Genomic DNA, 27999 nt, shown 5'->3' on the forward strand with positions numbered 1-27999 from the left:
TTTTTCATATGACTATAGATAGCTTTAATTTCTTCATCTGAGAACTGTCTGTTCATATCCTTTGACCATTTATCAATTGGGGAATGGCTTGTGTTCTTATAAATTTGTCTTAATTCTCTATATATTTTTGGAAATTAGGCCTTTATCAGAAAGACTGGTTGTAAAAATTCTTTCCCAGTTTTCTACCTTCCTTCTAATCTTAGTTGCATTGGCTTTGTTTGTGCAAAAACTTTTCAATTTAATGTAATCAAAATTATCCATTTTGTTTTTCATAATGTTCTCTATCTCCTGTTTGGTCATGAATTCTTCTGTTCTCCATAGATCTGATAGGTAAACTATTCCTTGTTCTCCCAGTTTACTTATGCTATCAGCCTTTATATCTAAGTCCTGAACCCATTTTGAGTTTATTTTGGTATATGGTGTGAGATTGGGTCTATGCCTAGCTTCTGCCATACTCTTTTCCAGTTTTCCCAGCAGTTTTTTTCAAAGAGTGGGTTCTTATCCCAGAAGCTGGGGTCTTTGGGTTTATCAAATAATAGATTATAAATTTGATTTAGAGAATGAAAAGTGATTCCTTGCTTGCAGTGTTAAAGACAATTTACAAAATAAATTTCTGTTTTTATATACTCTGATTCAGGTAGGGTCAACAAAAGTATAACTTTCACATAGCTTTTTTTAATGTTGTTTTGTGAAGTTGCCAAAGAAACTAGTCTTTAGTGACTGCCACAGCTGGGCATTGATTTTCTGCTTGGAGCTAGGCACAAAGGAGAAACTCTGCAAAAAAATGAATTTTCTGCTCTCTGGACATGTAACTTATGCTGTCTGAGATGCAAAGGGGAGCAGAGAGTTCAGAGATGATTATTTCTAGGCCAGGAAAGAGAAAAAGCACTAGGTATGAGATAGTGAATCTAATTCCTGCTGTCACATTTCTCTGAAGAGCCAAATCATTTTTTCTGATTTTAGATTGGGTTCAGAATATGTGTATATCATTTCTATGATATTTTAGCCATGCCACATGCCAACAAGACCAGGAATTCTGTGGGTAACTAGCGTTACTTGCTCCTTTAACTGGACATCCATTTTCCCAAGCTGGGCTCGATTGCTAGGTAAGATAGTCCTGCCTACTAGGGCCTTATGCCAAGAAATTTTGAGCACAGATTCTTAAGGCATTAGCACATCAAAGGAAGTAGTGTGATGACAAGTCCTTTACCATTAAAAAAAAATTGGGTTTGTATTCATAGGAGAATTCTCTGACAGTGGAGTTATAGTAAGTGGGTGGTGATAGTTTGAGTGAATCATAAGAAAGCAAATTAAAGTTATCAACACATTTTTTGCCCATCTCTATGCGTCAGTGATGGAGAAATTGAGAGACATTGCTTTCCTCCAGTGTTTCTAGTCCTTGTGAAATGATGTGATCTCAAAGCTGAGCCCCGTAATAAGTCTTTGGCCTTTTCACTTCACAAACCCAAAATTCTTGATCCCTTGATTTGGGAAGACTGTGATACATTTGACTCAGATTCTTTTTGAATATTAATGTTGGGTATAAACTCCATCTTTTGCATAGATAAAACTGTTCCCTTGTATCAAAATGCATACCCTATTAGTCATCAAAAACAAAACAAAGGAGAAAAATAGGACAGATAGAAGATTTTGATAGGGAGCTCATTTGTAGATCTTTATCAAATGAGAAGAAAAATATGTGGAAATAATGGTGTGTGAATTAAACATTTTGCCATCCATAGGCCACTGAAGGTTTAGTTTAGTCAGTAGAAATTTGAGGTAAGCTAAAATGTCTATATGACCATCTGATAAGATGAGGTGGTCTTTTTAAGTTTCAAATTCCCCCTACTTGTTTCTTTTTCATGAATTGTTCATAGATTTAAAATAGGAAGGGAACTTGGAGGTAATTTAGTCTAACACTTTCTTATATCTGTGTATATATTCTTGCCTGCCTCTATGTCTCTGTATCTATTTCTGCCTCTCTGTGTCCGCGTGTCTCCAAGGGCCAAATTTCATACTCAGATATAGTTGTTTACAGGGAAAATATTGTCACATGCAGCAAACATAATTCAGTTTCCCAATTCTGGTTTCATTAAATACTCAAATGGATCTGTGATTTCTTTAATTTATGAGTTCCTTTCAGTGTTTCAGTTTACAACCTTTCCCTACCTTCTTACCCTGTGTAACTTTTAATCGTATCTTCTCAGTAATTTGGAGGTAGGGGGCAATGCCAACCCAATATGCTAGAGGCCTTTCTGTTTTTCTCCTGATATTTTCAGGGTATAAGCAAAGCACTGGCTGTTCATTTGTCATTCCTTATTCTTGCCATATGACCAGCCTGTCTCTTTCTTCATATAATTCCTTGATGACATCATTTATTTCTGTTCTTCTTTAAAGTTTCTCCTTGATTATATATTGAAGCCTGTTCGCACTCATTTTGCATCTTTCTATTATTCTCTAGCTGATACTCATTTTTAGTTTTTCAGAGACAGTTGGATAACGTATTTTGCTACCATTGAGCAACATTGGTAGTGTATTAGTATGTAAAAGATGAGCCTGTGGGTTTCATGAGGACTTTGGGCTTAGTAATTAGCTTTGCTTTAGTAATTAGCTTTGCTATGCAGTTTCCATAAAACAGTACAACCCACTTTCCTCCTCATGTCCCACTCTGAGCCCAACTTGTTCATCTTGTATTGTCTATCCCAGCTGGACATACTCTTTGATAAGCTCTAAAGAATGTCCATTCAAATGCATGTAGAAATCTGGGCAGTAGAAAGTCTTCATGGAGTTGGTCTTTCCTGTGTGGTTGAATAGCTAAATTCCTTAGAGTGATTACGGATTTCTCAGGAGGCTCAGCAATGTTCTGGTGCTCGTGCACTTATCACTAAGCCATTCTGAAAAACAGAAGCATCTGAAAAAGTACCTCATCTGCAAGTGGTCCCTCTTCATCCTGGACTATGGGCTTTATCTGTTCCATCACAATGGCAAATACTTTTGACAAAGGTACATCTCCCAGTTTTATGCATCACCTGATGTTTATTATCAAAAGGTTGTTGGACTGGGTTATTTCTGTCATTAAATTCTGATATCTGCATGGGAGATGGCTTGTTATAAAAAAAATTCTGTAGGGCAATATTTTGTTCTGCCAAATCATATGCTTTTTTGGGAATCATTAGGCAATTAAAACAATGGAAATCATATGTTACCTGCAGTTTTCAGTTAATTCAGAAAAGATAAAGATGTCCATTGTTGAACTTCATTTGCTTCTTTCCATCTCATGGAAGATGCCCTTAATTTGTATATAGGTGAATCACATCAAGGTTTTGAATTGAGAGAAGAGTTGGCAAATATATTGGAAGTTATTGATAAGAGCCAAGATTTTTTCCACCTCTTTGATATCTATCCCCAAGCAACACATAAGGATAAAGTGTTAGAAAAAGTATACAAAGAACTCAATAAGACCTTCCAAGTCAAACTAATATGTACTCTGATATTTAGTGACTTCAATGCAAAGATAAGAAAAGTTAAATTGAGAGGGTATAGGTTCCAGAAGATAGAAAGAGAGAGGCCAAAGATTTGTAAAATGCACAGGAACTTAATGCATCTTAATCATGAACACTTTGTTGGGGAAAAAAAAAACCTGGTAGGCTCTGGAAATTATGAGTACCAAATAACACCATAAACAATGAAATAGATTGTATTTTATGGCTAGAAAAATTTGTTATTGATGGAAGAGCTATATCTGTCAGTGTATAATTAGATCTTTGACTTGTCAAAGCTAAGGTTAGAATTAGTTAAAAAAAATGTGGTGCATACAGTAATTGAAATAACTTAACCCTGAAGTATTTAAATAAGTAATTGAATTAATTGAATTAAATTAATAATAGAATTAAAAAATAAATAATTGAATTAAAAATGGGAAACGGATAACCAAAATGCCATTGATACCAACTATATTAATTATTTCCAGAAGTTTAACCAATAAAAATTAATTGCTACAATAAGGAGACCAAAGTAGCCCAAGAGAATGTCTTGATTGGCAAATGTTTGGCTTCCTTGTCAAATGGTAAGAGATGGCTGCCAAAAGCAACACTGGGTAAAAATATAAATTTATAAAATCTTAGGAAGAAAGATGACAGACAGTAATAAAAATATTGTCTCATAAAACTAAGAGAAGCAGGGGAGGGTAAAACCAGTGTAGAAGAAACACTGGCAAAATACTCAATTAAGCAAAATCATTCTAAGTTAACCCAAGGATGAAAATGGAAGGAGGACTGACTACAAACAGAAGAAAAATGGAAAAGATTTACAAAAACCATTTTACCAAACTACTTTCTCTATCAAGGATGGTAAACCACCACACTTGTAGCCTAATACCATAGTCCCAGATGTGCTTCAATCAATAAATCAATCAATAAACATCATGCACCTACTATAGAAGAGGTTGGAATAACACTAAAGAAAACAAAGATGAGAACTTGTGTGCGTAAAGGGGATCTGTGCTGGAGGATATATAATTGTGAAGGCATTGAGGAGCCAATATATAAGGTTTCCAAAAGTTTTGTTAAAATTGTCTGAAAATTTAATAATTTTAATTCATTTCTATTTTTAAAATGTCATATGATATTATATGGGGCTGCTGGCAAAGTAGGAGTGGAATTTATAATAATAGGGTGCTATGACACTGAGAAGATTTGGGAATCACACTTCTAAATAGAAAGGTCCACCTTCAGATAATGTTCCCACTCACCCCTCCCCCCGCCACTAGACTAATTAGTCTATGTAATGACATTATATATCTTTGTCTAACCACTAGATTTCCTAAGAAAGGATGCAGATGGACAGATTTTCCTCTTAGTCAGTGGGCATGTATGAACAAAGGCTGATTTTTAAAGATAAACTTGATACCATGGTTGCCTAGTATAAAACATAAACTTCTTATTTAAGTCAGTTATACTTTAATGGAAAAAAGGTGTGAGTGAGTGAGTGAGTGAGTGTGTGTGTGTGTGTGTGTGTGTGTATGTGTGAGAATGAGAGAGAGAAAGAGAGAGAGAGAGGGAGAGAGAGAGAGAGAGAGAGAGAGAGAGAGAGAGAGAGACAGAGAGACAGAGAGACAGAGAGACAGAGAACAGAGAGAAGAGAGAGAGAGAAAATACAATTTGAGGTATGAGTTATTTTCTGTTAGTTATATAAAAGCTACTAGTACAATGATAAGTTACTTAGGGTATAGCTAAAGTTGAAGGTAGCCAACATTTCTCAAATTGGAGAGGTGTTACACAGAGGTATTGATGTGTTAAGGAATGGTGTAAAACTCATGAAACTCTAATACCTAGTATGCCCAGCACCCAAGTGTTTGTGGCCCTGCCATAGTTTCTCCTGTGATAGCTTTCTCTGCATGCCTTTTGTGACTCATTGGAAAGTATCAGACATGGCAGCCTAAATGAACTACCATATATGGAAACAGTTGTCCAGGCTAATGGCTGGATTTGAGCTGGGGCCCTAAGGAGGAATAGATATAGAAAAATTTTTCTTTTCTCTGTTGACAGAAAATATGTACTTATCAACAGTTAGGGAAGGGTCAAGCTCCTTGATCCTGACAGCACACTTTAAGAAAAAAAGATGTTTTTTTCAGAGTCCAGCTGTCCAGAACCTATGACAGAAGAAGAGATGACTGGTAGCAGACACAGAGTCAATTAATAGCAATTTCTGAAATGTACTAAGCCCATGATGTCTGATACTTCCTCTTTCTTCTGAATTCCATATCTCACATTCTAATGTTAACCATATTAATATAGTTTAGGGAGAATCAAATATTATTAATTAGAGGTAGTTGGACAGTAGAATTCAAACACTAGATAAGATTGGACCAGGGAAAACGGAGATGGGAAGTCTGGATGCATTACTAAAGCAGCACCGGTAACTGAAGACTAGGCTGAAATGCAAATATTTTGAAATCATACCCCCATTTAGTTTATTCCTTAAGTCACCAAGTACCCAAGTATTTATTAAGTGTTTACCATATGCTCAACATTGGGAATACAAATAGAAGCAAAAAATAAATGATCCGTACCCTCGAGGAACTTACATTCTAGTTGGGGAATACAAGACGTAATTGGGAGATGAAAACCTGAAGAGTGAGATGGGAAGGTACACATGTGGAGACATGGAGAAGTTGGGAGGGTGAAGAGTTGGGCAGGGAGAGGAGTGTAGGAGTATGGATCTGGCCTGGCACTTCCTCCAAAAATCAGAGCACTAGGCTGCAAGGGTGGAGGGTGAAAAGGTGAAAAGACTGCAGAGATGGAGTTTAAGGAGGCTGTTGAGGCATAGGGAAGACCAGCGACTTAGAAGGAGAGATGGCAGAGGAGTGAAGGAGTGATCATGGAGCCTGCCACTGAAGTTCCTCCAAATGAAGGCTCTATACAAGTGTGAGTTGCAACTATTAGTCACTCAACTCACTTTCCCCCCATCCTCATTTATTCCTTCTTCCCCCTGCTCCCATAGTTTCCTCATTTGTAGGACAATGATGGTAACTCTTGCCTCTTTTACTGAGCTCCACCCTGCTTCTGTCTACTATACAAAGCATCCAGTTGAGACTTGGTACCAAGGGTTTTGGTAGGAATCTTCAGATCAACTTTTCCGTTCCGTGTAACATTTTGGTTAATTTTTACATGTGGCAAAACAGGACGTTTTCCTTCTTCTGTTTGTTATAATAAACTGCATACATGTTAGAGTACCTTGACCTCTCTTTCTATAAACATGTAGATCTAGGCATTTACTAGCCTCTCAATAACAAAAAAAGCACATTACCTGCCAATTGTGTAGAAATCTAATATCAAGAAGAAACATAGGGCCAAAATGAAGCCATAGGAATGAGGAAGAAGAGAGAATATTTGATTCATACAAAGCCAGCATCAGAGGAAGAACTTTCTGCACATGGCTCTGTAGTGACCTTGTGACTTGAGGCATTTAAAGCTGGAGGAGATAAAGCATGAGAAAGCATGTCCAGGGAAGTCTTTTACAGGTAGCAGGAAGATGAGGTTATCTCAGAAGTTTTTCTCTCACTAGGTAAATGTTTGAAATAATGTGGACCCCACCTCAGGCTATAACTCACCTGGAGTGCATCCAATAGCAAAATGCTAAGGTAGAAGAAGGGAAAGACAATGAGATCATTGCCAGTATCCAATCACATGACAGGAAGAGTCATGCAGGGCCATGGAAAGCCTTTAAAGCAAAGTTTCTTAATTTTATTGTATGTGTCATGGAGCCCTTGGGCAGTCTGGTGAAGCCTAGGGATCCTTTCTCAGAATATAAAGTAAAATGTATAGGATTATGAAGGAAACCATTTATATTGAAATATAGTTATGAAAATGTTTAAAAAGCAAGTTCATAGACTTCCAGGTTAAGAAGACCTACTTTAAAATTATATTAAATAACAAACATAATCCTTAATCTCCCAGACAAGTGTAGATGTAGATTAGTTAATTGTTCTTCAAAAGTATGAATGGAAAAGGCTTTTTAAAAAAAACTATGAAAAAGACTCATGGTAATCATGGGTTGGTTTTTGTGTATTCCTTCTCCTCAGATCCACTCTGCCTCACTTCTTCTCTGGGAATATTGCTATTTGTATTTTGTTGAGTCTTTTCTGCCAGCCCCCAGGATTCATTACAGCAGAAGAGCTATAGGCAATTCATGGCCCCATATTCTTGGTCCTCTAGTGGAAAGAGCCTCTTCTTCTAGCCAAGAAATCTCTCTGAATGGAGACAATCACCTTCTTCCATCCCTACCTCAGCGAAACATATCCTTAAAAACAGCACTAGGGTGAATAATATTCAAGAAATTTCAATGAGCAACTTTATTGAGTGATGACTTCTCCCCTAGAACTGTGCAAAAATATAAAAGCCCACAAGCAATGGGAAAAGGGGCCTCATTCAGGCATACAAGATGGTAGTCTCCTATGGCATAAGAGATGGGCCAGAGCCATGGGTATGTATGGGTAGCCTGCAAGGCTTTGTATCATAAGGCAACATAAGTGAAGGTTTCCCCCTGAGAAGCTCAACCACCCCGGGATGGTTCTTAAAAAGTTATTAATACAAAAGGCTTAAAAAAAATTATGATAAAGGCTCATGGTGATCATGGGTTGGTAACCACCTCCCCAGGATGGTTGGAAACCTATGGTGTGGTTGCAGTCATTAAATAGGGGAGAGCACAGCCCCATACTCTGAAGTTTCTACCACTCTATCCTGAGATACCATAAAGACCCCTGAAGATCTAGTTCTCTGAACTTGAGAATTTCAAGGGGAGCTGGCAAGTGGAGGGTAAGTAGGGCAATCCATGTGCTGTGGCTAGAGACCAAGCAAAGCCAAGACATCCTATCCCAAAAGCCAAAAAAGAGGTTAAAGACTAGTCTATTCCTGGCACAAAGCCCCAGAACAGGAACTAAGGCTGAAGAGATGAGCAAACCAAAGAAGACACAGACCACTCTAAGGAATTATAATAGATACAGAGGTGCCCCAAAATCTAACATAGAAGTGGGGAGTAACACCTTAACAACTGTAAGGAAAGACTAAAAGGAAAAAAATTTATTTTCCAAAGGACTACATGAATGCTTAGAAGAAGTGAAGCAACAAATAATAAATGAATTTAAAACTCTTAAGGAAAGAATTGGAAGGAGAATAAATAGCTTAGAAGAAAAAATGATAGATCTTTCCCAAGTGACATACTCCCTGAAAATTAGAATAGATCAAACAGAAATCAATAACTCCATGAGACATCAAGAAATATTAGAACAAAATCAAAAGATTGAAATAAAGTAAAATAAAATGTAAAGTGCCAGATAATAAAACGACTAAGAACAAGTCTAGGAGAAATAATTTAAGAACCACTAGACTTCCTGAAAACCATAATTAAAAATAAAAAGCCTGAACACTATATTTCAAGAAATCATAAATGAAAACATCCTAGATCTACTAGAATCAAAGAATGAAGACTCCACCAATCACCTTCTGAAAGAAACCCATGAGGAAAAATCTCATGAATATCATAACCAAAATCCAGACCTTTCACATCAAAGAAAAAATATTGCAACCAGCCAGAAAGGAGCAGTCCAGATATCAAGGAACTGTAATTAGGATCACACAAAACCTGGCAGCCTTTACTGTGGATGAAAGGAGATCTTGGAATACAGTATCCTAAAATTAAAAGATATAAGATTACAACCAAGAATAATTTACCTCGCAAAGTTAAATATAGTCCTACAGGGGAAAAAACCTGACCTTTAGTAGAAAAAAATTACTTTCAAGCATTCTTTATGAAAACAGCAGAGCTGACTTAGAACTTTGAAATACAAATAAAAGAGTCAAGAAAACTTAGAAATGTAAATTTATTTGAATAATTGGAATAGGTTCTAGTAGAGGAGAAGAAGCAAATATCCCTTTAGAACCTAAATGTCTTCAAAGGGTATTGAATCAATTAAATAAGAAAAACTAAAGACTTGTGGGGGTAAATTGGTTCAGTCCTAAGATTTTTAAGAGGAGAAAGGAAAAGTAAGGGTGAAATGCCTACAATAAGATAGAATGGAAGAAGGAGATAGAATTTATTTTTCTCAATTTGGGTGCTTGAGAAGAAGAGTATACAAACATGGAGAAGGATAAAGGTTGGGGGAGCAGACATCAGGTGAACCTCATTCTTAAATGAAATATACAGAAGAGCATTAAACATATATAAATTATACACATACACAGAGTTTGGTATAAAAACATACCAAATTGAAAGGAGAATAGGCAGGGTTAGGGATGGTGAGAAGGAAAGGAGTTAACTGGAAGGATAATACCAGGGGGTTGTTGTGTGTGGTTTGTTTTTCGTTCTCAAAGAGGACCACCACATCAGGAAGATGATGACATGACTTGCAGTTGAATTGGATTTGAGTGAGAGAGGGCTGTGCAAAGTCACCAGCCTCTCTTTCTCCTCCGGAGCCATCTGGGTCCAGTGGCTCCAGATAGAGATCAGGACAAGTAGAGATGGCCCAGGATGCAGAACAACCACACAAGCAAAACAAACTTCATGATCCTAAAAGAGAGATTAAAAAAAAGAAAAGAAAAAAAAATTGGAAACAAAGTCATCGTCCTTCGATTTGTGGGGAATGGCTGAACGAATGGTGGTATATAAATATAACAAATATAGTTTCATAAGAAATGATAAAAGAGATGATTTTCAAGAATCCTGGAAGTAGGAACTGATGCAGAGTGAAGTGAACAAAATCAGGAGAAAGTTTATTTGTTGACTATTATGTTGTTAATACAACTTTAACAACTTTACATTGTTAAAGGCTTAAGAACTCTGTTCAAAACAATTAGCCAGCAATGTCTCTAGAGGACTTGGAATAGGACATGTTATCTACTTCCTGAAGAAAACATATGGAGAGAAGGTGTGGAGAGAAACATACATTTTTTAGTCATAGCTATGATGTGGATTTCTTTTGCTTGACTAAACTTATCTGTTACAAGGTTTGGGATTTTTATTTTAATTGTTGAGGAGGAGTAGGGAGGGTAATGATGATGATAATGCAGAAAAGTGCACAGAGGAAAACAGAAGGAAGCACAGAAATGCAAGACAGTTTTGAAATTAATATGTTGAATTAATATGAATTGAATGTATATATGTATATTTAAAAGCATGTGCTATGTTAAAGAAATTCACAGTTCCAAGCTCAATCTCCTTTTCCATATATGTTGAATATTAAAATATGCATTTTTTTAAATTTTAAAAGGACTGTTTTTCTCATAGCGTATTTCTCTATTTCTCTGTTTACCTTTCTAATTTCTTGGTTATTCTAGATGTAGAACAGTATATAGAAATTACAAAGAAGCCAATTTAGGCTTTTGTCAGGGGAAAACTTCCAGCAATTAGAACTGTCCAAACATAAAATGTGCTATGTTGGAAAATTGTGGGTTCCTTCTCTCTGAAGGCTTTCAGGAAAATGCCAGATGGCCACTTTTTGGGTATGTCGCAGAAAGGATTCTTGTTAGGGCATAGGTCAGATTAGATGGCTTCTGATTACAAGTTCCTTTTAGCTCTGAGATTCTGTATTTCTAGTTTAGCATCAATGCTGTACAATTATTGCACATATGTGATTTACCCTGATCTCTTCTTCTTATTCTGGGGCTAGGCCAGTGTCTGTCTCTAGCATTTGTCCAAGATATACACATTTCTTTAATACTTCAGTGGATATGTTGATAGATCAATGATTTTATCAAAGTGGTTACTTCCTTCAGCAATGCAATGCATAATGTAGTCTATCTATGCCTTCTAGTCACATGTAACTTTTATTCCCACACGTAATCCATTCAGTGTGCTAGGGGACTTCCCTTAGATTTCTTGACATTTTGAGTACCAGACGCATGCAATGTTTTGTCAGTTCTTCTCTCACTGCATGATTGGTCCATCAATTTTTCCATTCATACCTCTTTCTGCTGACATACTTTAGAGGTAACATAAATCGATCAATAAACATTATTAAGTGCATGCTATGTGCCAGGCATAGGGGTACATGGGGCAGCTAGGAGGTGCAATGGATAGAGCACTGGCCTGGAGTCAGGAAGGTCTGAGTTCAAATGCAGCCTCAGATAACTTAATAACTGTGTGACCCTGGGCAAGTCACTTAACCACTATTTGCCTTGGTTCCTCATCTATAAAATGGGGATACACAGGAGAAGAAATGGCAAACCACTCCAGTATCTTTGCCAAGAAAACCCCAGGGACAAGTCCACAGGGTCACAAAGAGACACAACTGAACAATGTGCCAGGCACTATGCTAAGCTCTGGGGACACAAAAAGAGGCAAAAGACAGTCCCTGCTCTTAAGGAACTTACAATCTAATGAGGGAGACAACATGAAAACAAATCTATACAAAGTAAGCTACAGACAGAATAAATAGGAAATAATTAACAAAAGGAAGGAACTAGAATTGAGAGGTTAGGGAAGGTGTCCAGTGAAAGATGGGATTTTAGTTGGGACTGAAGGAAGCCAGGGAGGTCAGTAGCAGAGCAGAGGAGAAGACAGCATTCCAGGGATGGGGGGGGGGGAAACGGGACAGCAAGAGAAAATGTCCAGAACTGAGAGATGAAGTATCTTGTTCATGGAACAGCCAGAAGGCCAGTGTTACTGGATCAAAAAATACATGTTGGGGAGTAATGTGTAAGAAGACTGGAAAAGTAGGAGGGGGCTAGATTGTGAAGGGCTTTGGATGCCAAACAGAGTGTTTTGTATTTGACCCTGAAGGCAATAGGAAGCCACTGGAGTTTTTTGAGTAGGGAGGTGACATGATGGGATCTGTGCTTCAGGAAAATCACTTTAGTAGTTGAACGGAGAATGGATTGTAGTGGAGAGGAGCTTGAGACAGGCCAGCCTACCAACAGGCTGTTGCAATAATCCAGATATAAATGAGGTGATGAAGGCCTGCACTAGAGAGGTGGCAGTGTCAGAGGAGAGAAGGGGGCTTATTTGAGAGATGTTGCAAAGGTGAAATAGATTGGATAAGGGTGAGTGAGAAATAGTGGAAATAGTGGGGAATCTAGGCTGACTCCTAGGCTGTGAGCCTGAGGGATGGGGAGAATGGTGTTCATACCCTCTGCAGCAGCAGCTGTTGTTATTCAAAGGCCTCACTCTCTTTTCCTGAGTCATCAAAGTCCTGTGTCAGGATGAAAGTCAAGACTCCTGGTGATGGTCTGGGATGCAATAGATGACCTTGTCTTCGATGTCTGACCAAGCTCTAAATGCTTCTCCATAGTACTTTCTTTAGCCACCTTTGTGGCCATTGGAACAAATTGTTCTCATTCTCCCATTCTGCCAGGGGAAGTCTTCATATGCTTGGAGTAGACTTCCCCATAACTCACCAATGGGATTGAGGCATGTTGGTTACCCTCAACCATTGTTTATCCTCTTTGCTGACACAGTTTACGGGGTGTGGCAGCTGCCCATGCTACATCTTCTTGGAGCCACAGGTGGGAGATGGATGAATCTGGTGGACACCAAAAGTGGATGAGCAGCCCTGAAAAGGGCTCAGAGCCCTCACACCAGAGGGACTAGTCCTTCTTGAAGACCCCTACGGTAATAGAAGATCAGAGGAGGTGAGGGTTTAAGGGGAAAGATAATGAGTTCTGTTTTGGACATATTAAGTTTAAGATATCTACTGGATATCCAGTTCAAGATGTGTGAAAGGCAGTTGGAGAAGTGAGAGAGTTTGGGGTAATGGATAGAGTACTGGGTTTGGAATAGGGAAAACCAAGGTTTGAATCCCATTCCTGATACATATTGTTTGACCTTGAACAAATTACTTAACTTTTCTTTGCCTCAGTTTCCTCACCTGTAAATGGGGGTAAGAATACTTGTATTGCCTAACTCAGTGAGTAGGTTTAGAAGCTGGGGTGGGGGGCGGTGTCATGAGGGAGAGAAATAATAACCTAGCACAGCTTTGGGTGCTGTACTCACAGAGTACAGGAGTGACAGAGAGACACAGAGAGCTGAGCCATACAGATCTGCCAGAGGGTGAGTGGAGATGCTCTACCAATACTTACATCAGATAAGCTTGAACATGTACTTGTAAAGTAATGAAAGGGACTGTGATTACACTTTTGTGGCTAGGACTTCATTAGGTGTAGTGCCATGAATTTGTGGGGACTTGATTACACTCCTGGATAGAGAAATAGAGCTCTCTAGGAGTTTTGCTAAGGGCAAAACTAAGAACTACATGTTACATGTTTTATTTGTGCTCACTATTGCATTAAATAAATCCATGTTATGTTAGCCTAAGCGTTTCACTATTGCTGAGGGCCTTGGAAAAGAGCCAGATTCTTGTGTTCTCAGACAGTACTTGGGGTCATGAACCAGCGATACCGATATTAGAGAAAGGTGCCCAAGAGTGAACCTGGTCCATTGTGTCAGAAGTCAGGGTCTTACACAAGGATTATTTTAGTAAGAATGCAGTCACTATGTTGCCAGTGATTGTCGAGCCTTGTTCTCTGTAATAATTACATATGTGGAAGATCCAAAGCTTATAGAAAGGCATGAATCTATCAGAATAATGTGTGATTCAATCCTGGTCATTGAGTATATAATAGACTGTTCTCAGCATAGCAGAAGTACCCTTTTCTATTTGTGGGGTAGCATCAAGAATCTAACACATGCCTTAGTGCCATAAGGATGCTTAGACTTTTAAAAAAATATAGACCATACCCTTTCACTCGAAGATTCCACTACTAAGTTTATACCCCAAGGAGGTCAGTGACAAAAAGAAAGGCTCCATATTCACAAATATGTGTGTGTGTGTGTGTGTGTGTGTGTGTGTGTGTATATGTATACATGCATATATATATATATATATGTATATATATATATATGCATGTATACATACACACACACACACACACACATATCAGCCCTTTTTATATTGGCACAAAACTTGAAACAAAGTAAATGTCCATGTTCCTAATTAGCATCAAAACTAATTCATTATTATTCTACCCAAACCCTCTTCTCTTCCAAACTTTCTTATCTTGGTAGAAAGCACTGCCATCCTTCCAATCTCCCATAACCTCTGGATTATTCTGGCCTCCTTCCTCTCCTCACCCCCACATCCGGTCAGTTGTCCAATGTTACCATTTCTACCTTCCCAGCATCTCTCACATCTGATACCTCTTTGCACTCACATAGTTACCACCTTAGTTCAGGCCCTCATCACCTCTTGACTAAATTATTTCAACAACCTCCTAATTGGTCTCCTTGCCTTAAGTCTCTGAAGTCTCTCCCCGCCTCCAATCCATCTGACATGCCACTGACAGAGTAGTTTTTATCAAGCACCTATCTGACCACATGACTTCCCAATTCAGTCAACTCTAGCTGCTTCCTGTTGCCTCTAGGATCAAATATAAACTTCTCTGTTTAGCTTTTAAAGCCATACCCAACCTGGCCTCAACCTATCTTTCTAGCCTTGTTAAGCATTACTCCCCTTCCACAGTCAGCAATCCAGCCAAATTGGTCTTCCTCTTCCTGCCCAAGCATCCTTCCATCTCTGTATCTTCACACTGGCTGTCTTCCATGACTGGAAAGCACTCTCTCATAGAGTTCCTCTCTTTTTTTTAAGACTCAAGCACTATCTTTCATATTCCCCAATTGCTCATGCCCTCCCTCCAAAACTACCTTCTATTTTATTTTTTTAAAATTTTATTAATTTATTTTGATTTATCAACAATCACTTCCATATGCTTTTGAGTTTAAAATTTTTCTCCCCCTTCCTCCCCTCCACCCTCCCCAAGATGGTGCACAATCTGATATAGGCTATACATTTACATTCCTGTTAAACATATTTTCACATTAGTGAAGTTGTAAGTCAAAATTAAAACCAATTAGAGGAACCATCAGAAAGAGGAAACAAAACTCAACAGAAGAGAAAAAAAATGATAGCGATTCAACTTCCATAGTTCTTTCTTTGGATGTGGATAGCATTTTCCATCATGAGGGCTCTGGAGATGTCTTAGATCCTTGTAGTACTGAGAAGGGTTAAGTTTATCAATATTAGTCATCTCACAACGTGACTGTTATTGTGTACAACGTTCTCTTGGTTCTGCTCACTTCATTCAGCATCAGACCATATAAGTCTTTCTAGGTTTTTCTGAAGTCAGCCTGTTCATCATTTCTTATAGCACAATGCTATTCCATTACATTCATGTACCACAACTTGCTTAGCCATTCCCCAATTGATGGGCATCCTGTCAATTTCCAATTCTTTGCTACCACAAAAAGAGCTGCTATGAATATTTTTGTTCATGTGGGTCCTTTTCCCATTTGTATGATTACTTTCTATTTTAAACTACTCAGTATACATTTGTTTTTATTAGCTTCATATTTGTGCTATGTATAGTTCTATATGTACTTCTTAGGACCAAGGAAACTGACCGGGGACTTGTTCCTTGGGGTAGTTTTTGTTTCATTCTTTGTACATGTATCCTCAATGTTGAGCATATACTTGGGATTGATTGATCATAATTCTTTACATTTTTTGAGGGGGATATTAAAATTTACAAAGCTCTTCTTTAAAGCAGACCAGTGAGATATGAGTCTTGAGTATTGTTATTTCCATTACTGCTATGGAAACTGAAGCCCATTAAGTGATTTGCCTAAGGTCCCAATGCTTTTAAGACTAGAACTTGGGTCTCCTGACGACCAGCTTTGATCTGGAAGGATGGGGTGAGTGAAGGTGGGCTGCTGGAAGGGCAGGGGACACTGGCTCCTTTTCTCTAGCCAGAAAAACAGTGGCTAGGCTAAACTCTAGTTCTTTTTCCAAAGATGAATAAAGAACCTGTGCAATTTCCAGGCCTGGAATGTTCTGGAAGATCTTTCCATGTGCATGCTTGCATGATTCCCATTACTGATATTCCACAGTTAGATGTATGGCTGAAAGAACAAGTACTGGTGGAGTTAATGCATCGAACCTCATTCCCACTGAAGTCTAGTAGTATGTCAATCATAAATGTAGACAATGACATCAGCCTCTTTCCTGTTTTCAAAAGGGATGTTAGTGAAGAGAGCAGTAGGTATGGGGTGCCTGAGGTAGGGAAGGGCATAAAAAGGGAAGGCTGAGGAGTAAGCAGAAAAACTTTACATAGGATTGGTCATAGTTACATGCAGCTTGGGTGGAACTCAGGGTAGCTGTGGCCAGAGGGATTTTTGCAGTCTTAGCTCTGTACAGGTATGGTTCATAAAGTTTTTTGTCATAAAGATTTTTTCTTAAAAAAATAATTAATTAGGGCAGCTCGATGGGGCACTGGATAAATTAGCTCTGGCTTTGGAGTCAGGAAGACCTGAGTTCAGATCTGGTCTCAGACACTTGACACTTACTAGCTGTGTGACCCTGGGCAAGTCACTTAACCCTGATTGCCTCACCAAAAAGCAAAAACAAAACAAAAACAAAAACAAAAATGAATTAATTGAGGTACAATTATACTGTTACTACAGGGCAGAGAATTATACATTCATTCACATAAAGGTATACATTTTAAAAAATTCAGAGTAGTGGTGGTGCATGTCTGCAATCCCCTGCTGCTGGCTTGGGTTCAATAGGGATATAGCCAATTAGGTGTTCACAGTTAAGTCTAACACCAATGTGTTGAATCACCTCCCCACCTCTACTGCCTTTACGCTTCCTTTCTCTTGGAGTGTGGGGGCTCCTAAGGAGCTGCCTAAGGAGGGGCAGTCTGGCCCAGGTCAGAAACAGAAGGGGTCAAAGCTTCTGTTTCTACAAGTAGTGGGGTCACATGAGTGACTGTGGAACTTGTAACCCAGGCTAGAGAAGGAGACTTAGTCTCAAAAAAAAAAAAAAGGAAAAAAGGAAAAGGAAAAAAATTAGACATTTACTTTTTTCCATTATCTTTTAAAGTTTTTATATTTATGGTACTAAAATGTCTGAGGAGAGAAATTCTGAAGTCACTGGATTTTATTGTAAAAGACTTAACTTCTTTATTCTAGGACTTCAGAGTTTTGAGACGTTCTGAGTGTGAGGACTCCTTGAACTTACAAAGATCTTAGCTCTTCTAGGCCTTATTATTGTGGGTTTGTTTGTTTTGAGAAGGAACAGAACTAGATGATCGCTAAGAGCCTTGCCACCTCTAAGGTCTAGGATTTTTTTTTTCTGCCATTCGATAGTTCTTAGCCATGAATATGAGTGGATATGTGATTTCATTGGTGTGGCCCCTCCAATCATGAAAACTTCCTCAATCAGTGAAAATCTGGCAACTCATCTATAATTTACAGTCTTAGAGAACAGTTTGAGGTGCTGAGGTTACACATCCCATATTTGTCAGAGTCAAGTGGGCTTCCCTGAACCCAGGACTTCCTGACTCCAGACTTGGCCCACTATCATCTGCTCTGTGCTGCTTCTTATTGTAAATTACTTCATCACTCTTTAGCCAAGCTGGAGGATGAACATCTCCAAACTGAGCTAGGCTTGTCCCCAGACAGCAGACGTGCAATCTGTGGCTGGGCTTACACTCAAAGCCTTTCCTGCTTGGTGTAAGACCTGTTACAACTTGCTCTCTACTCCCAAAACCTAGCTTGAGGTCATCTCCACCCTGTGATGATGCAGCAGAGGAAAACATTAGTGCATGTAGGATTTATTAAAAAGCCCCATCATGTTGTCCCATAGGAATGTTTCTGGGACATTACAAGGCAGCTGAATTTAATAAATGTTATCTGTTCAAAATTCCTCCCCTTCCCATCGTCCCTTTCTTTTATCTTCTCAGAAGCTTTGAACCACTCTGTTTGAAACCTGGGCTGGTTTGGCCCTCCTTAGGCAGCCTGGTTACCATACAGGGATTACCATATTAGCACCACATATCTCCCAATGGTCTTATTGGGCTGTACTGCAGCTTCTGTTGCTCAGTTCTCATGTCCCTTCAGGTCATAGTCACTCCCCTTTGCTTTCATCCCTCAAAGTGTTCTTGGAATGCCTTCTCAGAGAAGTTCTTTTGAGAGCCATTCCTTCCCCTGTTGCATTAGTTAAGACGTGGTTTACAGATCAACACTGGTTAACAAAATGCTTCTGTTCTTCCTACAAAGGCTTGTAGGCATTAGCAGCAGACAGTGATCAAATGGCTCTAACCACAAGTGCTTGAGTAATAATATGACAGCTGAACAGCAGCCTCTTTTTTCCTTTCTTTCTTTCTTTCTTTCTTTCTTTCTTCTTTCTTTTCTTTCTTTCTTTCTTTCTTTCTTTCTTTCTTTCTTTCTTTCTTTCTTTCTTTCTTCTTTCTTTCTTTTTCTTTTCTTTTTTCTTTCTCTTCTTTTTTTTTTTTCTTTCTCTTTTTTTCTTTTCCTTTCTTTCTTTCTTTCTTTCTCTCTTTCTTTCTTTGTAAAGTTGTCGGCCTCACTGTCTACCTGGAAGGCAGTAGTGGGTGGGATAGAGTTGATGAAGGTTTTGCTCTAGGGCCAACTTCATATTGTTGAGTATGAAAGACACAGGTTAAATGAACATACTGTAAAAGAAGAAAATATATCCAGGAGCAACTTAAAGTTTCCCATGGGAAAGGCCATATTTGCTTCATGCCTGGCTTTCACAGAAGGTGCTTTGAATTCTGCACTTATCTTCCTCTGTTGCAATGATGTCTCACCAGTCAGATGTTCCAAATCAGGCATCCAGAATATATTTCTTTGGTTACCAGATGCCTATAGATGCCCATTCTGTTACTGTTTCACAAGCTTCTATGTGTGATTTTCCCTCAATAGAATATAAGCTTCTTGAGGGCACAGACAGTTTCATTTTTGACGTTATACTTCCTAGCACCCTAGTAGGTCATGGTAGGCATTGGAAGAATACCAAATGAATATTCTTTTTGTGTGTGTGTGTAGGCAATGGGGTTAAGTGACTTGCCCAGGGTCACACAGCTAGTAAGTTTTATGTATCTGAGGTCTAATTTGAACTTAGTTTCTCCTGAATTCAGGGCCAGTGCTCTATCCACTGCGCCACCTAGCTGCCCCTCAAATGAATATTCTATGGGCCCTCTTCAACACATTTCCTCCCTGATTTGTACTTGGAGGCTGGTTGGGAACCCTCAGATGGTCAAATGGACTTCTTCATGGATCACAGTAGAATCTAAATGGAAGGTGCATTTGCCCCAGCAAAACACACATAAAATGCTGAACAAATTATGATTTAAAATAGAATAATGTATGATAAAGTAGGAAAAAAGATTTTTTTAAAACCAGGAATTAGCCAAAAAAGGAATGGGGGAGAGAAATTAAGAAGAAAAACTGAGGAGTAGTGGCATGAAAGAAGAATGAAAAAAAAAAGATGGTGATATAGTAAAAAGAGTATTGACCTGAGAGTCAGGAGACTTGGATTCTAATCCTGACTGCAAACCCCCAGATGGATGTAACTTCTGGCAAATCATTTAACCTCAATGGGTCTAAATGTCCTAATCCATAAAATATGCAGGTTGGAGTAGATCATAAGATTTAGAAATGAAAGGAAACTCATAGATCATTTAGTCCAACCCCTTCATTTTAGAGGTGATAAAACTGAGACCCAAAGTGACAGACTGATTTACTGAAATGGCAGAGATGACTCACTAGCAGGGCCAGGATTTGAATACAGGTTCTTTGATTCCAAATCCAGGGCTCCTCCTTCTCTGCAAAATATGATATCTAAGGTTACTCCTAGTTTAAAAATGCTATAATCTAATGATGAAGGCAGCTGAGAGGTGCAATGGATAGAGTGCCAGGCCTAGAGTCAGGAAGATTCCTTTTTCTGAGTTCAAACGTGGCCTTAGACACTTACTAGCTGTGTGACCCTGGACAAGTCATTTAGCCCTGTTTCCGTAATTTACCTCATCTGTAAAATGAGCTGGAGAAAGAGATGGCAAACCACTGCAGGACCTTTGCCAAGAAAACCCTAAATAGGGTCACAAAGAGTTGGATGTGACTGAACAACAGCAACCTAATGAGAAGAGCAAGAGAAAATAGAAGAAAAAGAATATGGGGAGGATGAATAAATTGAAAATTGAGACAGGTGGATATACGGGATGGTGGGGAAGATGGTGTGATGAAGTTCTTAAAGTAAAGGTCAATTGATTAATTTTGATGACCAACATTTGGCTCCAGAGAACTGCTGATTAAACACACTTTCTCTCCAATCAGAAGAGTGGAGGGGGACTGCAGATGGGCAACGTAGCATGTACCATCCGATAAGGTTGTTGTAATGATTGGTTTTGCTTAGATGGTTTTCTTTCTTTCTTTTCTTTTCTTTTTCTTTTTTTTTTCTCAAAGGAGGATTTGATAAGGAGGATATTTAAGGGGAATGGTTGAGATTACAGAAGGGGATGATAGAAAGGTAGATATCCTAAGAGAATAAATTTATTTCTAGATAGGTAGAAGAGAGGAGGCAGGAGAAAAAGTAGGTGAAAATAATAAGTAATTAGGATCTTAGTGGTCTTAGAGAATACCTCTCTCACTATGTAACTGCTACATCCCTAGACTGAATGTATTTCCCCTTTTCTGCCCTTATCTATCTATTTTATCCATGGAAACCTTCATTTATAACTAATCATTTTTGTGTGTCATGACTTTCTAACTACATTTTAAGTATCCAGTTATCCTTTCCACATCACGGGGGTTAGGGGTGCAGTACCCTTGTGATCTGGAAAATCCATGTAAGATTTTTTTGCCCTCCTTTCATACCAGAGAAGTCTGAATTATTATGGTATTAAAAGATGAAATACCTTGATATTATACAATACTATGCATATATTTTATGCATTTCTGAATTTCTAAACCATGTCAGTGGCTTCTGCAAAACCCTTCCCAAAAGTCCCATTTATTTTCTTATGATGACCTGTGATATATCAAAACCACAGTGGGGAAAGTTGTAATGTGGAAAGGATAACTGTATTCTCAGTCACAATCACTCTTAGAAGGTTTTGCTTAAATAAGGGGTTCTTAACCTGAGGATCCGTGAACTTGTTTATTTAATATTTTGATCAATATATTTTAATATAATTGGTTTCTTTTGTAATTCTATGTATTTCATTTCATCTATTTAAAACTGTTATTCTGAGAAGGGTTCTGTCCATAAGCTTCACCTGAATGCCAAAGGGATCCATGACACAAAAAAATTTAAGAACCTCTGGCTTAAATTAGTTTTTGAGGAATGTACCTTTTGTGTCAAGGGTTTTTTGGGTGTCCATTGGGAAGTGTCATGTCAAGACAAAACATATCAATCAACAAACATTAGATTGCGAACTCCCCAAAGGCAGGGGTCATTACCTTTGAGGACCCAGATAGACAGTTTAAGTTCAGCACTTCAAGGGTTTGTGATTTCTTTGGTGTGGGTACTCCTGCACTGATAGAGATTACAACCACTGTATTAAGAAATATTAATTAATATCAATTATTAATTAAGGAATCTTCAGTGGTTGCTGTGGTCAAAAAATTCATCACATCATGGACATATGGTGATGATTCTCCCCAAAACTTGTGAGACTGTCCCTTAGACAACATATATACAGGCTGTGTTAAAAGCTTTCATAAGCTTGGAAGTTCTCTAAGACTCTTAGGACACCCTGTGTAGTCCTTTGCTGAGCCCATCCTCCAAACCTCTCTGGTGTGGGAGAACCTGCCTGGGCTGGCATAGCCTTTAAGAAGCCCGAGTCATGGCCCTACCACCCTGGGGCATCTGAGGAGGGTTTTACTGGAGCCCAGGCAGAAAGCTGCTGACTAATACATTGTTCATGCTCCAGGTGTTCCTTCTCCCAGTTCCCAAATTCCATCCAGAAGGAAGTGGAAGCAGGGAGTTGTGTTTAAAGGGACTTCTTTGGTGGATTTTTTATCTATTTTGTTTTGGCACAGCCCACTCCACCAACTTTCAGGGCATGGTGCAAGACATGTAGTCTTAGGCCTTAATACAGTATTTTTATTGTTGTGTTTTCTGTATGCTAAAAATTGCATAACTAGTTGAGGTTTCTTTCTACTTGTACCCTGACATTATTTTATTCCAAAGAATGCAATGTAAAAAAATTTAGGTAGCAGTAATAGCAATGCTTTTATTATTATTAGTAATAACAATAATAGTCAATTAACCAGACCACAATAACACACCAGAGAGATTGAGAAATCCAGAAAGTCTGTAAAGTACTAACCACTGATTCTCCTAGGATTCTTTAGCCAGTTTACTTTTTTGAGCTGAAACAAGTGACACCCTCAGTTCCTTATCAAATTGTTGGTATTCTCAAGGCCAGATATGTCACATATTGGTTTGGTTGGAATTGAACTCATTAGCAAAATGATACATGATTTACTCACTGAGGGATCCTTGAGGACAGGGACTGAATTTGTATCCCCAGAACTAGCTTGATGCCTGGCATGTGGTAGACACTTAATAAATGCTTGTTCACTTATTGTCATAGCCTCTGTAGAATGACCTGGGCTTGAAACCCCTAGAACAGTGCCAAGCATTATGTGTGTAGTGCAGTGCACAACGAGTACATTTTGTAGAGATTGGCTTCTCTGGCTGAAAAGCTCACTTACAGGAAAGACGGCGTGGAGTCGTTCCCATGTAAGGAACGATCCTGACTGAAACCCTGATCAGTTACTGTGTGATCTTTAGCAAGTCCCTTGGGCCTCAGTTTTCTTATCTGTAAAATGAAGGGTTTGGATCATGGGATCTCTCAGGTCCCTTTCAGCTCAAAATCTATGTGCTTCTGACCTCTCAGGTCTGCCAGGAGGAACTCAACCTCTCTGAAAAGCAGACAGCTTCTCAGAGGAGGAGGGCATGTCACTCAGGGAAAAGAGCAATGAATTTAGAGTCAGAAGATGCGAGTTTGAGTTCCAGCTCTGCTGCTAATTAACGTGTGACCTTAGGCAAAGCACTTTATCTCTTGGGGTCTAAATTTTCCTTCTTTGCAAAATGGAGGGGATTGGATTAGATGATCTCTAAGGTTATTCCTGGATCTGAAACTATGATTTTATAGCGTAGGACTGACTGGTATCCTCTACCATTCTAAGGCTGAATAATTCATTTTACGAGTGAAGTAGAAAAGGGTGAAGGAAATGTGGCAATGAATGAAAGAATTTTTTGCTCATAATCAGTTTGGAGCTGGGTAGTGGCCTTTCTGGCCTTGTTTAAGGCCTTATCATTGATAGCCTTGGTTATACCTATAAAAGTAAACTTTTGTTATGTCTCCACTGTGTATGTGGAATATTCTAATATCCTTCGAAGTGAGAAAATATACATGGATACAGTTATATAGAGGAATTGCATTGGCATAGCCTCTGTTTTTACATTCTTTCATGATTTTAAATGTAAAAATTAAAACTTAAATAGCTGTCTGAAATATTAACTTAAAAACTGATCACAAGTTTCCTTTTGCCCAGCTTGGTTACACATGAAGCCCATGGGCTTCTGGAATGTCAAAGTGGGTACCATTAGGTAGATTGGTTATAAGGGTGGCAATACCCCTCAACCCTCACACACATACATACACCAGCATTTTGAGATAGGGGAAAATGTATGCTGATTAACACTCTCCTGACTGTAGTTTCAGAATAGTGAATTTCTTCTTATCTCTGGAATATCGAGGCTAATTTCCAGTCTCTAGCTTATCTCAATCAGTCCATAAATATTTATTAAGCACCGATTGTGTGTCTGGTACTGTGCTAAGTAGATAAAAATATAAATAAAGACATTCTTTGTCCTCAAGGATCCTACAGTCAAATGGGGGCACTTTTCTTCATCTCTCTGGACCCCTTCACTTTGGCAGGCCACTTTTGGGACATCTTAATGCAGTTTTAGGGAAGGGAAAATGAAGCAAAAATTTCTGTCAGTCTGACAATTTTGTTTTTGTTAGCTGCTCAAATGAACAATTTGATGGGAAGAATTGATGTTGGAGTTAAGCGATCTAATTTAATTTGTCCATTTTTTGTTTTTGTTGTTTATTTTAATGCATAACTAAATGGGAAAGAATACTACCAGATTTGGAGCCAGAGGACCTGGGTTTGAATCCTCTCTCTGTTGCTAACTAGCTGTGTGACTTTGGGCAAGTCACTTAGCCTTTCTGGAATTCAGTTTTATCCATCAGAAAAATGAGAAGATTGAACTAGCTTTCTTCCATGTCTAAATCTTTTATCCAGGGGTGAATGTTTACTCTATTTGGAAGGATCCTGAATGTATCAGGACTTTTGGAGAAACTTTTCTTACTCAATAGTCAACTGCATGAAAGGGGCGGCAGCCTTCCAGTTACCAGCTGATTAGGACTTTTTACAGTTGCCATTCATGAAAAGACCGTAGGTGGAGTAGGCAACTGAGTTTCCCCAATAACTTTGGAGAGATGGGGAGGAAGAGGAGAAACAGTAGAGGGAGCTCCAGGCTCCATTTCTCTGAGCACAGTTAGAGAAGATGGGAGATGGGCCCAACATGGGCAAGGCAGGGAGGAGCTTCTCCACCCGCTTGAGAACTTGGAAAATGGCACAGAGGGCTCTCTCAAAGTGGGCTAGGGCTTGAAGGGAGGGGTTCGAGCAGCCTTGAGTAAGATTGGGGATGCTTCCACACCTACACACACACCCTGGCTGTATCTTAGGATACAGCAGGCAGCCCTTTCAAGGAAAGCCTCAAGGATTCGCCGTAAAACAAACGATCCTCTGCCTGTCTGAGCCTGTTGTTCCACAGAGGTGTGTGGCACTGTTTGTGAATGTGCCCCATGAGCAGGTCTGAGCTTTCAATAGAAGAGCCCTCCATCGGGCTGTCTCAGTCGCCTGCCAGTGGAGACGGACGGGGCCCATCAGCTCCAGGCTGGAGCTACAGAAGGCTGTGGATGATAGTGACCCATAACTGAGGGTGCAGTGGGCATTCTCGTAGGTGACTTATTTTGCCTGGCTCCTGGGCAGAAGTCTTTCCTTCCTCACACAATACTCCATCTGCAACAGAAGGCATGGTTTAGGAGATAAGGATGAGAGGTGAAGGGCAAACTTCTTACACAGGCCCTTTTATCCCTTGTAAATAATGATGGGAGGGGAGTGCGGAGGAGATAAGCAGCTCCCCGATGACAACTCTGGCTGCAGCCCGCCTTTTCAGGATTATTGTGCCGTGTTCTCCTTTAGGCACTCTCCATTCCAGCCAAAATAGCCTACTTGCTGTTTCCCTGTAGACAAAATTTACCTGACATCCCATCTCCTGTCTTCGTGAATTTGCACAGTCTCCTCTCTCCCCTGACCCCTCAAATACTTTTCCTCTTTACCACTGCCTCTTAGCATCCTGAGTTGCATCCAGGGTTTAACTTAAGAGCCATCTCCTACATCAATGATCTCCAGAGTGGGGTCCTATATATACCAAGGGGTACATGGGATGATCAGTCAAGGTCCACAAAGAAAATAAGGGCCTGGGCCCCTTAACTCTGAGCACTGCCAGTTTCTGGAAGAGGCCACTTTATAGGAGGCAGTGGCAACCAAAGAGTCTCCTGGTCTCTATCCCCTTCCCACACCTCCCTGTAAAGGTTAGGGGCAGAAGCAACAGGCACATGCCAGTAGGACAGTGGGGCCAGCAGCACTAGATTGGGATCAAGACCAGGACCGACAAAAGCCTGGGTTGAGACTAGGTGGAGCCAGCAGGGCTCAGGAATCTGGGGTTGGGGTTGGAGGCTATCACGGGGTGCGTGAGACTGCTACTAGGAGCAGTCAGGTCAGAGCATTTGGTCCAGTGGATCGGTGGAAGGCGACAGTCAATCAGCAAGCATTTAATTAATAATCACCTTCTACGTGCCAGACAGTGGAAATATAAAGATAAAATTGAAATAGTCCCTGCCCTCAAGAAGCTTACATTCTCTTGAAGGAGACAACACATACACATAGGTCTGTGCAAATAGATACAAAATGAATATAGGGTAATTTTGAGGGAAAGACTAATACTGGGGGAAGGGGGAGTCAATTAAAGCTTTGTGGAAAAAAGATGGGCTTGAGCCTGGGTCTTGGAGGAAACTGTTGATTCTAAGAATGAAGAGAAAGTACATTCCAAGCATTGGGGACAGCTAGTGAAGAGGCCTAAAGATTAGAGGTGGACTACCATGCGTGAGGGACAGTAAGAAGGTCACTTTTGTACACAAAGAGTATATGTGAAGAAGAATTTTATGGCTGTATTAAACACCAAACACAAGACAACATTAGAGAAACCTTTGAGTAAGAGATGAATGGGGAAGTTATTCCTAGTTATTCTAACTAAGGTTGATATTAATATATTGAGAAAGAAGCAAAAATTGAAGGTGGAAAAACATGGAGGGGAACAGATGTCATTGTCCTGCTAAGTAGCTGCAGGTACCTTCAGCAAAGCAGTTTCATTTTCTGATGGAAAAGAGTGGGATGCTGAAGCTTCCTTCATGTTCTACATGGATCTTAGACCTTCACGTGATCTGTGACTCATTGGTTTGGGCCCTTGAAGAAATGCCATTAGGAGAGGAAGTGCTAGTCAGACCGGCAGTGGGGCATGAGCAAGGGAGCATGTGGGGGTGTGGGCCGAGCCAGCTTCACAATCAGGGATGTTGAGAAGGGCAAGAAGATTTTTTGTGCAGAAGCATGCACAGTGCCACACAATTGAAAATTGAGGCAAGCACAAGACTGGACCTAATCTGAATAGACTCCCTGAGGCTGAGGAACTGGTCAGCCTCCAAGATTCTTTTACACAAATGCCAACAAAAATGAAGGTATCACTTGGGGAGAGAATACATGGATGGAATACTTGGAGAACCCCAAGAAGTATATCCCTGGAACAAAAATGATCTTTGCAGGCATTAAGAAAAAGGCAGAAAGGGCAGGCTTGATAGCATACCTTAAAAAGGCTACCAATGAGTAATAGTTGTCTGCTGCCTTATTTACTATGAAAAGGAGATATCTGTCATGACACGATTTCTTTTCTTTTTTTCACATGTGCCATAATTACCTTTTTTAAGTTGTCTTCATCAATCAGAGAATTTTGATCGTGAGTGGCTGTTTAAAAACTTTGTTCAACAGTCTTAATAAAAAATTATGTAGATTAGGTAAAAAATATTCTAATAATATTCTAAATGTGGTTGCTGAATTACTTCAGCCTATAGCCCCTCTGGAGGTCCCACATTTGAATGCAAAGAAAACGGAACATTCCCAGGAGCTGGGAATGTAGATGAATGGTGGTTGGGGTTAATCTCTCTTGTGATTTCTGATGCTGCCATTACAAGCAGCTGTAGACTGTTTGCAGAAAGAATTGGCTACACTACTGTATGTAAGTGCTCTTATAAAAGAGGAAAATAATCCTCTAATAGTTCAGATATTTCAGGACCCCAAATCCAAGAAAGACAGGAAAGTGGCCACAAGAAAAATGTTCCTGCAAAGCTGTGATACTAAAGAAACAAGTTTGGAATCTGAGAAACCACTAAGTGTGTCCAAAAATATAAGAGGACTTTTGAAGCCTGGCTGGACAGCATGATTGCCTAAAGAAAA

The 27999-nt window shown here is 39.3% G+C and overlaps 1 protein-coding gene and 1 pseudogene across 1 annotated transcript in view; both read left to right on the forward strand.

Moving 5' to 3' along the window:
* Positions 1 to 27999, forward strand: part of CRYL1 (crystallin lambda 1) — a 179095-nt gene that overhangs the window by 135837 nt on the left and 15259 nt on the right.
* Positions 26852 to 27449, forward strand: LOC110195846 (cytochrome c pseudogene; annotated as a pseudogene).

Source organism: Phascolarctos cinereus, unplaced genomic scaffold (assembly GCF_003287225.1).
Source record: "Phascolarctos cinereus isolate Bilbo 61053 unplaced genomic scaffold, phaCin_HiC Scaffold_726;HRSCAF=1367, whole genome shotgun sequence".
NCBI lineage: Eukaryota > Metazoa > Chordata > Mammalia > Diprotodontia > Phascolarctidae > Phascolarctos > Phascolarctos cinereus.